General features: G+C 41.4%; 1 pseudogene; it reads left to right on the top strand.

Annotated features, from left to right (window-relative positions):
• Positions 1-6,190: 6,190 nt before the first annotated feature.
• LOC149864139 (uncharacterized) lies at positions 6,191-14,618 on the top strand (annotated as a pseudogene).
• Positions 14,619-16,911: the final 2,293 nt, after the last annotated feature.

Here is a 16,911-nt window from a genome sequence, read left to right as displayed (position 1 = left end):
GTGAAAGGTAATTTGGGTGACAGTGACCACAAAATGATAAAGGCCAAAATCCTAAGGGGAGGAAGGAAATAGATCATCAGATTAAAGACTTCAGAAAAGCAAATTTTAAGAACTTCAGGGGGAAGGTTCCACTCAGAGGCAAATATGAGGGGAAATGGAGTCTAGGAGAATTGGCTGTACTTTTTAAGGAATTGTGTTTAAGAGGACAGGGGAAAGCTATCCCAATATGACAGAAAAATGGGAAATGTAAGAGGAGGCCAGCATGTCTATACATCAGTCTCTTGAATGAGCTGAAATTCAGAAGGATATCCTATAAAAAAAGGAGACTCTTGGTCATAGTACTATGGAATAGTATAAGAGTATTGCACAGGAATGCAGGGAGAAAATTAGGAAGGTGAAGAAACAATTTGAGATGTAGCTGGCAAGGGACATAAAAACCAATAAAAAGAGATTCTACAGCTATAGCAAAAGTAAAAAGAGGACTCCATAGGTCTCTTATGGAATGCAGAAGGCATTCTAGTCACAGATGATGCAGAGAAGGTTGAAGTATTTAATGTCTTTTTTACTATGGTTTTCACAAATAAGGGCAGCTACCAACTGGTGAGTGCAGTTGACAACAGAGATAGAGAAGGAGACAACCAAGGTAGAGTAATGGCAGACCAGGTTAGAAATTTCTTAGGGAAGCTAGGTGGTTGTAACCTGATTGACTAAGAGCAACTATAATGCCCATCTTTAAGAAATGGAAGAAGATTGCAGGGAATTACAGAGCCATCAGCCCAACCTTGATACCTGGAAAGATCATGGCACATGCACTCACAGAAACTATTGTGAATCATCTAGAGGAGAACAAGGTGATTAGGAGCAGACATCATGGATTTACCAAGAGCAAGGCATGCCTGACCAGCCTCATTTCCTTCTGTGATAAGGTGAAAAGATTTTTGGAATGGGGGAAGCAGTAGATATGATACACCTTGAGTTTAGCAAAACTTTTGATGCTGCCTCCCATGCTATTTTCATTAACAAGTTAGTCATTAACATCTTCATTAATGATTTGGTTGGTGTGATCAAGTACATAACTGACAAATTTGGCACCAACTTTGGTGGCATGGCAACTGTACTGGAAGGCAGGATTATGGTCCAGAATGACCTGGACAGATTGCATAAATGGTCCACAGTCAATGAGATGAAATTCAACAAAGTCAAGTGCAAGGTCCTGCACTTGGGACAATATAATTGCATGCACAAATACAGATTGGGGAATGACTGACTAGGGTGCAGTACTACAGAGAAGGACCTGGGAGTTACAGTGGACCTGAATATAAATCAACTGTGCTCTTTTTGCAAAAAAAGCCAACAGCAACCTGTTTTTTTATTAACAGGAAGGTCACTTGCAAATCAAGGGAAGTGGTTCTTCTGCTCTATTCAGTAAAGCCTCACCTGGAGTTCTGTCTAGTTTTGGGTCTTACACTTCAAGAAACATGAACAGATTCAAAGTAGTTCAGCACAGAGTGACAAAAATAGTTAGGGACCTGGGAAACATGATTAGGAGGAAAGTCCCAAAGAACTAGGGTTCTTTAGCCTGGAGAACAAAAGGCTGAGGGAAGATTTGATAACAACCTTCAAATACCTGAAGGCCAATTAAGAGAATGGAAACAGGCTTTTCTCTGTGGCTGTAGTCGACAGGACTAGAAGCAATGGCCTCAAGAGGATATTTAGATTAGAGATTAGGCAGAACATTTTGACTATGAAGGTGGTCAAACTTTGCAACAGACTACATAGAGAAATTGTGGTATCTCCATCCCTGGAAACTGACAGTCTTTCTTGTCTCAGGAGTCAAAGACCCCAGCTACCGCTGCCTGCCCAGAGAATAATCAAAGACTTTCAGAATTTGCTTTCTTCACTAGGAAATATCAGTACACTTTTGTATGTGTGTATCATAAATTAAATGCTAACATATTTCTCTTTTTTCTTATTACAATTTAAAAACACTTTGTAAAATATAACAAAGGCAAATTCTAGCAATGAAATTAAGTAGAGGCAAGTTTTCCTCCCAGTTAATATTTAAGCTTATGTCTGAGTATCTCTCCTTATTTTCTGCATGATTGTCTCAGCATATCAGTATGGAGAATGCTTCAAAGTTAATATTTTGCCTGAGGCCAAAGACCCATATTAACCTATATTCCATAATAGATTTTTGTTTCATGTTTAGAATGGCCATAATATGTTTTCCTTATTCATGATATTGGGCCTGACAAAGGGATATTCTGTTAATATATCTCCTTCATAATGCTTACTGTCGTGAGATGCATTACTTTATGCTTTTCTTCTACATTTTTGTGACAATCTTTCAGTGGTCTAGAAACTGTTTAGTCCCATTTAATTTCTTTCCTAAGGAAAAATTTCTTACATTTACTCCAAGTTAAGCAGTGAACTTGTTTAAATCACATTTAGGAAGAAATATATAGTATAATAACCAATTTAATATTTATTCTTTTATGACATTTACAGTTAACAAGTTTCCATGGAAAACAGACATATTATTTTGAAGTAATGTGTTTTATTTTGGTCTGATCCCAAAATAGATACGGGTAACAAGTAGAATGATAAATCAGACAAAATATATTAATTATTATCTTTTAAAATTATACCAATGTACACTGTATATAGACTTTCTATTCATGATCTTTTAAATACAAGTTCATATGTCTTATATGTAATATAAGTTTTCATGGAATACAGCTAGCATCTATTTAGCTTATGTAATTGATGTAGCCTGGATGTGTCTATATGAGATGCTTTACTGCACAGTAGACTTACTGTAGGGTAAAGCATCACCATCTACATGTGCAAAACATTTACTGTGCAGTAGATTAGTCTCCTGCATGGTTGCCTACTGCCTGTAGATACAGATAGTACATTAACCCTGCAGTAACTACTGTGCAGTAGTGCACAGGTAGACTGCTGGCCAGAAGCAAATTGTTTTGGTCAGCCCAGACAGCAGCAGGCAAGGAAAATGTCCCTTCCTTCAGGCTGAGAAAATGTCCCCTCCCCTGGGCTGCTCAGGGCATGGGGCTGGGAAGCAGCAGCCCAGGGCAGGGGGCATTTTCTCAGCCTGGAGGAGGGGATATTTTCCCTCAGCAAATCAGGGCATGTGGATGGGAAATTTTCCCTCCCCTGAGCTGCTGCTTTCCAGCCCCATGCCCAGATTTTCCCAGCCACATGCCCCAATTTGCTGATTAGGGCTTGAAGATAGGAAGCAGCAGCCCAGGACAGGGAACATTTTCCCAGTCTCACAACCCAATCTGCCAGTCAGGACATGGGGTGGGAAGCAGCAGCTGGGGAAGAGGACATTTTTCCCAGCCCCAGGGCCCCAGTCCAAGATTGGGGCATGGGGCTGGAAAAGAGTTGCCCCAGAGGTGGGGCAGCTTCACAACTGCCCCCCCTGAGAGACTAAGGTCTGACTCCAGGCTATTAGTCTTTCTGGCTGGCACCCAGGGAAGCCTGGAGCTCTCCCTGGCTGCTGTAGGGGGGCACAGCATAGCTGGAGTAGCCCTGCACTGAAATGCTTCTATCTGTTCCCAGTGGGCACACATGTAGATGCTCTGCCTGGGAAAGCTTATAGCACAGTATTGTACTGTGCATTATGCTTACAGCACATTCATAGTATGTGTAGATATGCTGTTAGAGGATCAAATTAAACAGTGGTGTGGTAGAATTGCTACCAGGATGGATTCGGTCCTGCGGCCAGATTCTCAACTGATATAGGCTGGTATAACTCCATTAACTGAGCTGAAGAACAGCTGAGGATCTGTTCCGATGCCTTCATATAACTAATTAAAACAAACGCGATATATAGTGTGTTAACAGTACTATTAGTTCTATCTAGGACAAATGTATGTATGAATGCGTGTGTACTATATTACAGAGGCACGGACTTTGATTCAATAGTTAATGTTACATTGGGTGTCTCAACACATTAATTAGTGTGCTGTAATTATGGCACATTAAGTTTAATACCTAGAATAACAAGTACTAAATTAGTGCGTCATAATCAGTGCTACTGTGCATTAGTGAAAACAAAGGCTTTTTTTTGGTGACACTTAATGCTTATTAATCTACTGTGTATTGGCATGGGTTTTGCCAGATGCTCTAATGCACAGTAGAATTAATCCAATGGGCATTAAGCATCTCATGTAGACACACCCACTAAGATTTGTAGCAAATCCTGATTTCAGGTACAACAAATTCTATTTCATAGTTTCATAGTAGCTAGGGTCAGGAGGGACATGAACAGATCATCTAGCCTGATCCCCTGCCACAGACAGGAATGAATGCTGGGTTCACAAGACCCCAGGCAGGTGATCATCCAACCTCCTCTTGAATTTGCCCAAGGTAGGGGTGAGGACTACTTCCCTGGGAAGCTGGTTCCAGATTTTGGCCACCCTACTGTAAAATATTGCATTCTGATCTCTAACCTAAACCTATTCCCCATCAGTTTATGAACATTGTTCCTTGTCACCCCAGGTGGTGCTGGGGAAAAAAGGGCTCTACCTATTTGCTGTTGATCTCTCCTGATGAATTTGTAGGCAGCCACCAGGTCCCCCCTCAGCCTCCTCTTTCTGAGGCTGAACAGGTTCAGGTCCCTCAGTCTCTCCTTATAGGGCCTGTCCTGCTGCCCTCTCACCAAGTGGGTGGCTCTCCTCTGAACCATCTCCAGGCTGGCCATATCCCTTTTGAAGTGCAGCACCCAGTACTGGACGCAGTACTCCAACTGCGGCCTGACCAAAGTCACATAGAGGGAGAGTATTAACTCTCTGGGCCGGCTTGAGATGCACCTTTGGATGCATGACAAGGTATGGCTGGCCTTGCTGGCTGCGGTCTGGCATTGGCAGCTCATGTTCATCTTGGAGTCAATAATGACTCCAAGATCCCATTCCACTTCTGTGCTTTCAGGAAGGGAACTTCCCAGCCTGTATGTATGCTGTGGATTCTTTCTCCCAAGGTGCAGCACCCTGCATTTGTCTACATTGAACCCCATCCTATTCTCGTCTGCCCACTTTTGTAATCTGTCTAAATCTATTTTCAGCCTCTCTCTCCCTTCACCAGCAAACTTGGACAGCATGTTTTCCACCCCCTTGTCCAAGTCGCTGATGAAAATGTTAAACAGTGCAGGCCTGAGGACCGAGCCCTGGGGTACCCCACTGCTCACATCTCACCAGTTTGAGTACAACCCATCCACCACTACTCTCTGAGTGTGGCCCATAAGCCAATTTTTTCCCCACCCAACTGTGTGTGCATCAATGCCACAGTCACTTAATTTATTGATGAGGATGGGGTGAGAGACAGTGTCAAAGGCCTTCTTAAGTCTAGAAAGACTACGTCCATGGCAACACCAGCATCCAAAGATTTAGTTGATCTAACCAGATTTTTTCTCCATATTAACATACTGAAACTACACATTGATCTGTCTACAGGAGATGCTTTACTGTACAGAAGAGCAAAGTACTTCACAATAAGTATCACCATCTACACTGGTAGATGCTTACTGTGCAGTAAGTTGCTCTACTCAGGAAGTAAATTTGCTACCTGTATATACAAGTAGCCAATTAACTCCCAAGTAGTTACTATGCAGTAACACATGTGTAGATGCTGACCAGAAGCAACTTTGCTCCTCATCAGTCCCACCACCAGAACACCACTTGAAGCCTAGCAGCAGAGCCTAGTCGCAGAGCTTCACCAGCCCCATGACAGGATCAGCTCTTTGCCTGCCCCAGCCCCAGGCCTGCAGGAACATTGGGGCCTGGGCCACATTCAGCCAGCCTCTGGCCTCTGTGTGTCCTACAGCAGAGGGCCCAGGCCAGCTGTAGCATCCTGCTTGGACTTCAGCACTGGTCCCTGGCACTGGGTCACCATGCAGCTGCCAGGCTGGGTACTGCAAGCGACTTCCAGGCTTGGCAGCATCCCAGGCCACCTGCACCCAGCCTCTGGCCACTGGGTCCCACTCCAGCTGGCCCCAGGTTAGCCACAGCAGCCTGCACAGACCCCACTGCTGGTCCTAGGCACAGCATCACCATGCATCTGTTTGTCCCATGCTGTGCCCCTGTACTGGGCACTGCATGCACCTGCCCAGGTACAGCAGCACCAGGACTGTTGTGCAGAGGCCCAGCAAGCTGTTGAGGGAATCATTCTGTCATCTTCCCTGATGCCACATGGTGCCTCCCAGGGCCACAGCTGTGGACCCAGAAAGAGACTGTGGACCCCATGGCACTTTGGGGTGAAGCCAAAGTCATCAGCCACTTCGTAAAGAGCAGGCACTCCAACACACACATCTATGAGGGCCTATCTGGCTGCATGCAGGAAAGCAGGCATGACCGGTCAGCACACCAGTGCCACGTAAAGGTCAAGGCCTTGTGGGCACAGTGGGTCACTGTCACTGACCACAACCACCAGTTGTGGGCTGCCATCAAGTCCATAAACTTTATGCAGCAGCTGGATGACATCCTCACACCCCAGGACCCTGGCTAGAACTGTGCCATCTATACAAATATGGAGAGCCTTCCTGTGCCTCTTCTGTGACCTGGCACCCATTGTAATGTGTCATTGCAGGAGGGCCCCTTGGGCAGTCAGAAGCCCACCCCACCATGCTTCTTGACCCCGACCATGTCAAGCAGCTCCAAGAGCTCAAGCCAGAGCCTGCTCCACCAGCTCCAAGCGCACAGCCCCACCCAAGAGGCCAGGCCAGCCATGGCATGACTGGTTTGAAGCAGCTCCTGTCTGGAGGGGTCCTGTGCTCAGGCATCCAGGTGCCTTGCCCCTGCACCTCAGGACACCACGAGGAGCTGTATATCCTGCACAGCCTCCTGGTATTGAGCATGTTATCTCAGAAATGTTGCAAACTCTCACAAGCAGCTTCTTTCTCCTGGTCCTGTAGGACCTGAAGCTGCACATGGGGGAGAGGCACCAGTTGGCAGCCAGGATGCATCCTCAGGGTCATGGCCAGTCTTGGCTAGGGCACTGCATATGTGTCAGCTCTGGCAGCACAGGACCCAGGACCATGCCTGGATGCTGGGCTGGCAGATTATGGTGGCCAATGGACTCAGAAAAGGAGGAGAGGACCCAGTGGTGGGACCAGGGAGACCAGGAGTTCAGGGACAAGCTCCTGGCCCTCAAAGAGAGGTACCTGGAGGCGCAGGAGCAGCAGGCTGTCCTGGTGGCCCAGGCAGTGGAGGCCACAGAGGAGGATTGCTGGGTGTTGGATACTATCCTGGCCCTGGTGGTCACCGTCTGCCCCCAGGCAGCCACCACCTCCCAGCAGCAAACCTCCCAGCTGGCTGGGGCTGAGGTGCAGCAGTACCTTCACTGTCAAGGATTCTCTGCTCTGGCTCCCCCCCCAGGTCCCCCACCAGTCATCCTCCTGACCTGGGCTCAGGCCCCACTTCTCACCCCAGCTCCATGCAGGTCCAGATCAGGACCTGCCTGCAGCGGGGCAAGCTGGCCTACCTGCACCAACAAAGCACCCGCTGCCATCATCCCTGGGCAAGCACTCTGCCCACTGCCCTTGCCACAGCATGTGAACCCATGCAATTGTGGCCAGAGACTCTGGTGCTGGGCATCTTTCCCTGGGCTCCACCCCCTAGATTCCTCCATCCCGCTGCCCCCCACCCTAGGAGGGCACACACAGCACTGGAAAGGGTCTGCACTGGGAAGAGGGTGTTTTATTGTTGGGGGGTGTGTTGAATGTTGGGGGGCACTATGACTGAGGTGAAGGGGAATGGAGTCTGGTGTGGGAGAGGAAGGGGGGGAAGAGGGTCTGTGTTTGTGGAGGAGAATAAAGTGCTTTGCTGAGAACTGTTCACAGTGAGCATGCTGCTGGGTGTGCATGGTAGGTCCAGGGCCAGCCATCCAGGTGGCCTACATGCAGTCACCAGTCATGGCTGGCCAAGCAGACCCAAAGATGACAGGGTTGGAGCATATGGATGACACTGGTGGTGGTGTCCAGGTGTGTGCCACAGGCGTCCCTGCCAGGGTCTGGGTGGCAGCATTGGGTCTGAATGGCAGCAGCACCATGGCAGGACCCCTGGGATGCTGTGGAGAGCCTGAGCAGGTGGCTGCACCAGGTGGGGGGACCACCGGGTCTGAGACTGACCTGAGCCATGATGGTGAAGCAAGTCAACCAGGGTAGTCAGCAAGATCCTGGAGTGTTGGATATTGCTCCCAGGGCCTGGGCGTGGAGCAGGCATCACACATTGGGCATAGGCTCTGAAAACAGAGCTGGTTCATGCTGGCACAGAGCTCTACAGGCTGCTCTGGGCCAGGAAGGCAGGTGGCAAGGGAGCAGGGCTGGCTTTTAAAGATGGCCTCTGGCCACAGGCAGCTATAGCCAGAGCCTCTAGCTTCCCTTGGCCGCTGTAGGGGACTGGTACAGGGCTGGAGGGGGTGGGAGCAGACTGCTGCCAGAAGCCACAGATCTGCTCCCAAATCCACAAATGTGTAGATGCCTGCCCAGGGTGGGTTTACTCCAGAGTAAATTGCTCTGAGGTAAACCCATCCTGCAGCATTTGCATGTGTAGATGTGCCCATTGCCTAACAAAAGGTTCAGCTTCCTTTTGCTCAATGCAGTATCCCCTATCAAATAGCTTTTTCTCACACAAATATGTATACTAATAATTTAAACAATAAAAACAAGACATATGCTGAACCAGTCCTTTTTTTCCTTTTCACGTTGGCTCACCAAATTATTCTCCCTTCTGCCATGCTAAAATATAAGCCACCACCTTCTCCAAATTCAACAACAGTAGCATAATAAAGGAGGCTGGCTAGAGCCCTGGGGTGCCAATTCTTTGGGGAAAGCACCAAAATAGCACCAGCTGCAATACTGGCTCAGCCACCATCGTGCCACTGGCAGTGCAACCCAGCCACTAATGTTGGTCTATGCATAGCTGCTGCTTCAAGTGCTCAAGTACCCGGTTACTCTTGAGATAAACAGTATTTGTTCAACCATTAACATCCATCAAATATTATATATTCACCATATTATATTACATTGTATTTCAGGATAAACAAAATTAGAGTTATCTGATATTCTTAGAAAAGCCATGTTTCACACACGATGCATATTTCTTGGTATTTCCTTCATAAATCTTGCTGCTTCTTCCAAGGGAATGTAGGAATAAAAACACAATTATAATTTAGTGGTAGTTTGACATCATGGGTTGTTGTTAACTATGTTGAGCTGTCATAACTGAGAAAATATTCAGTCTTCTTATGGCAGTAACATTTGTTAGTCTCCTACTTTTTGTATCTGTTTTAATACAGCTAATCAGCATGCATGTGCACAGAAGTCTCTTGTCCTAGAAAAGGATGAATATGATGAATTGGAATAACATTACAGATTACCTTGTTAATAGTCTTTAAACTTGCTTTTAAAGTAAGGCTGCTTGCAGACATGTAAAAAAAATAATTAAAAAACCCCCACTTTTCCGGAAGCAGCAGTCTGTTACTTGGATCCAGCTCTGCAGAATCTGTATAGATTGGGTACTTCAATGGGGCTTTTTGACACTTTTAGCTAAAACTGATACAATCAGCTGTTATATAAAAGTGCCAAAAAATCCCCGCTTAAGTGCCTGATCTTTACAGACATTGGGTGAGCCAGATCCAACTAAAGTACTGCTTCTTCTGGGCGTGTTCGGGGCTTGGTGTGGGAAGGTCCCAAGTTTAAAGTAAAACACCATTTGTTTAGGGGCTTTTTTAATGTCTGCAAGCAGCCTATGAGAATAAGATCAACTTCCCGTTGTGTCTCCATTTGAAGTCTAGAGATTTTGAAACATGTATAACAACTGTCACAAATTAAAGATTTATAAAATGCTATGTAGTATCACATCCCTGACTAAGAATTTTTCATACAGAAGCTTGACAGACTTTCAAAATATGATAGAGATATCTGCTTTCCTTCCTTTTGTGCTACAAGCAGTTGTGGCACAACCTGTGCTTTTAATCAAATTTTAATGCCCTTCAATGTAACATATAAAAAACATTTAAGAAACACTTTTTCTCAAATCTGAAAATGATACAGAAATGTTTCATGTATAGAAATTGTATAAACAGAAATAATAGGCTTAGTAGAAATTTCAGTCCAGAACCTGTATTTTAATCCAAATAAGTGTACTACTAAACCTGGAGAAAATCACGTTAATTTCACTGATAAATGACAAAACTTGAAAATGTATATCTTAAAAATGATAAATTACCCAGATATGTACTTATCCATGGTTGATACATAATTATTTCTTTTCTTTAGTTGTTCCATAGAGAATGAAAATTTTATTTTTTTTCTATTCATAATAAATTTACAAGTCATTTTGAAAGGAGAACTAGTAAAAACTCAGGGCTTATTTTTAAAATAAATCAAATTGTTTTGAAACTGAAGTTTAACAGTCAAGGTTAGTAACATAATGCGAAACAGTCAGTGTATACAAGAGTGTGTCATGCTTAGCATCCTGTCCATTAGTCATGGGCAAATCCTGATACTAGTAGAATGCTGCCAGACTGATGCCAAAAATGCTGGCAATCTGATGGCAAGCCAAATGAATTCTTGTCTAGACTGAATGGTCATCTGACTTATTTAAAATGGATTGAAGACGTGATTTAGTTTTGCAGTGAACAAAAGACTTGGAAGTATAAATCACCTTTATTTGGAAGGATAAACATTTAGATCTAGATTTTTGTCTTCCCAGTCTTTGCTCATAAACTCTATTGTAAAGGGATGTTCAGATCTGTTAAGCTAACTGGAATATTCAGCATCTTTCAGTTCTTACTGCCACACCATAACCAAGCTTGATCCTCCTGACATGAGCATTCATAAGCTATGAATGAGGTCAAAGATCAGAGTTATCATGGGGTATTTTATATTAATTTCTGTTTATACATGTCTCCCTTTCCCTCCTTTTTTATATTTACAAATAAGGGACTAATTTGTGACTTGGACTGTTTACCTGTAGTAGGGAGAAAGGGGAAATAAAGCATATGCAAGCAGGCCCAAACATGGATGACTGGGGATTCTTGGATCTAAACACATTGCAGAAAGTGAATCTGTCCCTTAATCCCTCCCATTCCCTACAATTCATTTTCTAGATTTACTTAGTCAATAGATATTGGGTGTGTCTACATGTGTACATTTAATGTGCATTAGCCCAATTTAAGCTTCATTAAGGGTGCATGTCTACATGTGCACACCCTTAATGCATCTTAAAGGCTATGTGAGCTTAAACTCGATACCTGCATAAAGCAAGTATCAAATTATGCACAAATAGCTCAGTTGCATTAGTGCACATGTAGATGCACTTATCTGCATTAATGCAGTGTGCATCAAAGGATACAGACCATTTTAATGCACATTAGCTCATCTATACATATGCTAATGTGACTTAGCTATTCATACCTAAATTTGTTGTGCTTTAATGCGCATTAGTGTGTCCATGTGTAGACATGCACCTAAATCACCTTAATGCACCTTAAGCAAAGGCAAATTAAGTTTAGGCATGCATAAATACACATGTAGACATGCCCATTAGGTAGCCTTCAGTAAACTTCTTTTCCTCTCCCCACAGAATAAAAACAGAGTTTTGCATGTCATAATAACAGTCTCTCCTTGGTATTCTGCTCACTTGGCGAGTTTATACACCATCATTTGCTGGGGGCCATGCCTAAATTTATAGTCTAATTCATAAGTGCATAAATATGCATTTGATTTCATTATCATTTAACAAAAGTTAAAACGTTATTTTCTTTGGCCACAATTTTTCTCTGTTCATGAGGTTTATATGAAGTTCCTGCTTCAGTGTTCTGTGCCCACTCTTTCAAGTCTAAAATCACCTAGTACGTTGAATGAAACCTTTAGATACATTATAAAATGTGTTAGCCAAAGGGAAGGACAGATAATGGATAATGACTATAATTGATAAAGTCTTTCAGGTATATAAAAAGTGGAAGTTTCTTGTGATATATTAATGACATATTACAATATATTGCAATGTGTGTAATTTATTATTAATTGTATAGCATCAGACACTGACAGATGTAAAAAGGAGAGTTAGGATTTCATGGTGGTTTTACATGATGAGCCATGAAGCATGAGTCTTGAGCAAAGGTGGACATAGTTTACCATAAACACGGTTATAGCACAGCATGCATAGTGACAGTAAACAGGCTATAGCAAAAAGCTGAACAGACACTGATATCAAACAAGGATGCAGTCTGTAACTTGTTCTGCTAGTCATTGCCATTGATTTAATTATGAGAAAAGTGTAGTTAGACAAATGCAGGTATTGTACAGATCAACTAAAGCACACCTAAAGATCAAGATTTTGCTGATAGTATTACTCTTTTAAGTGTAGAAACAATCAACATGAAAGTAAAGACTCAAAAGTATACCCAATACTGAATAAAAATGGCAGGGTTAATAATCAGATAGGAATGTGTTCATTGAAAATCTGGACCTTAAAAGTGTATTATGAATCTTCAGCTTAAATGTTATTTTCAATTTAACATGTGGATGTAAAACCTATAAATCAACCAACAATCTAGGAATATCTAAGTTTTTTAAAAACAGTTTTGAAATGAGTAAAATGTAATGTGAATATTGCCAATGCTGAATACTGTCAATTTTTCAAGAACACCTCATCTGTAAGCTTAATTTTGAAAAAGAAAACAGAAACATTTACAGCACCTCAAAGCACATGCCATAGTGATGATATCATTGAGCAGGAGGGACATTCAAAACAGGCCAAATGAAAAAGTATTTCCATGCGGAAAGGGAAAATCCATGGGACTAGTGGAACTTCCTGTAACAGTTCAAGATAGGGAAGGGACAATGTTCAAGCCACATGAAATGCTTAATAAAATCATTAAAAAAATAGAGATGTAAGGGACTAGTCCAGTCTAGCCCTTTTACTTAAGGCAGAATCATTCTGTTTAGGACAGACTATTTTACAGTTTATCAAAACAATTTTAATCAACTTGTCTTTTCCAATATATTTTAGACATCCAGCTTGATGCAATCTCTGAATTTATTAAGTGTTTACTTTACTAAATTTAATAAATGTATACTTAAGTGTAGCTTCCAAATCTTTTCAAGAATTGAATAGTACTGGACAAGACACACATTTGGAAACTCCTTTTGATACCGCATCTCAGTTTTACATTAAGCCATTGATTGTCTACTCTTTGAGAACAATTATCTAACCAGGCAGGCATCATTTAATGTAGTGCCACAGGATCCCATGGGAGCCTTCTTACACAATTTTTAAATCTGTTAAAGTCTGTTTTCCTGAAGTCTACCGTTTTTGTTCTGCACTTTTTATTTCTTCTTGTTCTCAGGGACACTTTTTCTATCATTTGTGATTGCTGTCAATGAGTTGCCTTCTACTTTCAAATTCTTAGCCAATTCTTCCAGTTTAGTAAGATGCAAATTGCTGATGAGCTTCACCTGCAAAAATAGCTTAAAGTCCTTCTCATAGGGTGGTGAGTCTGTAGCAAAGATGCTCTTTCCCCTTTTTTTGGTCAGGTGCATCCAATCTCTTCTGGAAAAAGCTGGCTTCTTGGAATACCACCCCATAATCAAACCATACCATCACTGAGCAATGGTTAGCAGCAGTGATAGTTTTTGTTAGCACAGCATCCTTCAGCAAGTGAGAAGTCATTTGGTCTGGTCCTATTAGAAACAAAAGTATTCTCACTACTTCTTAGCCCTATAGATAACTGATTTACTTAACTCTAAAGAGAAGGCAATAAAAACAGGGAAAGAACTTTCTCTTGGTATTTGGCCTGTTTCTTGGCTCCTTGTCACTGGGTGGCTTGTAGCTGCAAACATCTCACTGCCCCAAACAACTCTGCTACCTGGCAAAAAAGCCAGATCACAAAGCTAAAAACAGAGTAGTGCACAAACTCTCTCTCAGGCACCTACCATCATTACCCCAGGAAATAACAAAAACTTCCTTTCCTTTTTGCAAACAGATAAAGATGGCAAAGGAAAGAAATCAGATTCAAAATATTAAGGAAACAGTGGGATAAACCATTTTATTAAAAAAAAAAGGTCTCTGCAGAGCCAAAGATAAACTCACACCTGAATGCATACAGTGTGTGTTTATAGAAACATCACATGGAGACTGTGATTCTGAATATGAGAGTGAATCAAAGAAAATGTCTGATGAAAAACCAGAAATATAGCAGTCATTTGCAGGATCTCAGCTACCAACTAGTGATGAAAACAAACCTTAGCCACAGGTTATAAAATAAACAAGAAACCTGCAGAACATATCAAATACATAAACCCTAAATATCAAAGTGAGATAAATGCAAAATACATTGCAAAATAAGCTGAACAAAAATGATAGTACTCAATAACAGAACTTATCACTACCCTTTCTGAGTCACCTAGCTGCCAACGGCTGAGTGATAGCTTGGAAGTTCAGTTTAAACTGGGTCTCTCTTAAAATCATTGTAACCTTTTTTCAATGTAGGATGCTTCAAGCAGCTTGGATGTCGATCACATGCCTACTGTATTTTCCTTAATACCAGCCAAAGGAAATAAAGATATTGGAGAAATTAACTTGCCAATGTAGTCATTCATTTAAAAAAATGTTAAATTATAAGATGCTATTCACAGACATCTCACTGGATTCATTGATTCATTGATATGTCACTGATTTCAGTTTCATCTTTCTAAGAGCTCTAGTCTTTGGCAACCACTGAGGATTTTCAAAGGGTTTAATGAATAAAAGAAAAGTGACCTATTGTGAAATTCTCATATTTGAAGTACAAAAGGAATATATGGGAACTCTTTCTAAGGGGAAAAACCCTTCCTGGAAGATTTACCAAGCAGAGTTGACAGCCAATAATTCAAAGTAACTTACCTATAGTAGAAGATGCAAATTGTCTGTCATTAGGTGTAGCTGTCCTCCAAACTGGGATATTTGGGACAGTGAAACCAATATTCATATGCTAGGTTAAAATTCTAGGGAACAGTGGGCTCCTAAAGAATATTTGAACATTTAAAATTAATTTTTGCCACATTTATTCAGTCTTCAAAATCTTATTGAAAGAAAGTTGTCAACCATGCAAGACAATACAACCCTGAAGAAGATTACAGATGGGCAGGTAACATTGGTCCTAGAAATCAGGATTTGTAGTATAAATTTCCTTGAATCCTAATATACTAATTCAACCTGACCTCAATTAGTATTTCCTATGGAAGGAAACCTTAATATATTTCAAATCTAAAGTTCTATTCCAAGCCTGCGTTAACCGATTTAAATCAAGATCTTTTTGTGAATTAATTAGGTGGGGCAGGTCAACTGGCCAGAGAAATCAGAGCAATTATATTTTTACCTTTCCAGATGCAATGACAGCATAATTTATTTTGAAGAATTTTCTGAAGATATATAGGTATTTAAAAAAAAATATCAATATTTTCTTTCTCATAAGCATAATTCAGGAGTAATTTAATTAAAGCTACCAGATCAGGACTTGGAAGAGTCAACTCATAGATGAAAAACATTTGATTGAAACTAAACCTCAGCATGTTGATGAAAAGAAAAAAATTGGCAGCCAAGTCTCCTTGGTTGAAGGTACACTCTAGGCACATCTACACAAGATGCTACTGCGTAGTTGTTACTGTGCGTTTATTTAGTACTTGACAACTGGTGGCTTCAGTCCATAGCACTGGTTTACTACAAGAATGTATATGGGTACATACTCTGGCCCTTTGATCAATGAGAATGAAATAAGAGCCAGAAATAGAGTTTATAGAAAATAATGTACAATGGTTGGTTGTCTTAAAAATTCTGCTGTTATAATATATGAGATAACTACATGGTAATTTTCTTTTTGAGTCCAGAAGAAAACCATGGTATCAGATGGCAAATATTCTATCTAGTGCTGCTACTGGAGTACTTAAAATAATGCTGCTTTGTTCAGGAAATGCAGCTTTCTAAGGGTCCTAGATGAAACTGCAGAACGAAGTCCTACCATAATAAAAGGCCACTATAAATCATAGCACCTTCAATTCCATGGGCAAGAAAAACTTCTGAAACCATGTCTTCTCTAATATGACTGAAGAACAATGAATATAGTTAAAACCAAAACCAAAACAAAAAACTACCAAAAATAAAACTCTACAATAGATGCAGAAATGGGAGAGGATGAGAGAATGATCACACATGAAAGATGTTAGTCACATTGCTTAATGTACTCCTGGAAGATGTTCAAATACTACAGTGATAAAAGTGATTATAAGAACTGACACAGAATAGAATACACAATGTAAAACTGGTTTACATAAGATGAGAATTATGCCTATTGTAGTCTGAAAGCAGAAAGTACAATGAAATCCGAAGATGAATTTTGGATAATGATCCATAATGTGTGAATGTTAAATTGAATTTTAAATTGAATTCTTCAGTTACCTTAAAGGCAAGTAAAAGGAGGGTGTAATGAAATCAATATAGAATCAAAAGTATATTCTCAAAGAATAGTTTAGCTAGATAAAACCTACTGGGAAAAGAAATAAAATAGCAAGTCATGGCCCTTTTATCAAGGAGAGCAAAATTAAAGCCAAAAATAGACTTTATAGAAATTAATGCAGTGTGTTTGTCATTAATAACTCTACATACCACTTGAGATACAGCACAATCATTTTCTATGTGAGTCCAGGATAAAACTATGGTATCAGTTGGCAAATACTGTATCTGACTGTGTAATAGCTTGCATGTCTGGTATTGGTCTCTGTTAAAGTAGTGCAAATACTGCCCAAAAGAAATGCGTAGGAATTGTATTAACAAAGAATGTATAAGTGGGGGAAATTAGGAACAGTGACATTTTATACTGGCTGTTCCATCATGAAATATTATTTTTTAA

Source organism: Crocodylus siamensis, chromosome 5 (genome assembly GCF_052110815.1).
Source record: "Crocodylus siamensis isolate JL-2025a chromosome 5, ASM5211081v1, whole genome shotgun sequence".
In the NCBI taxonomy this organism is placed as follows: Eukaryota; Metazoa; Chordata; order Crocodylia; family Crocodylidae; genus Crocodylus; species Crocodylus siamensis.
The sequence above is the reverse complement of the archived record's forward strand: the minus strand, read 5'-3'. Positions and strand labels throughout refer to the sequence as shown.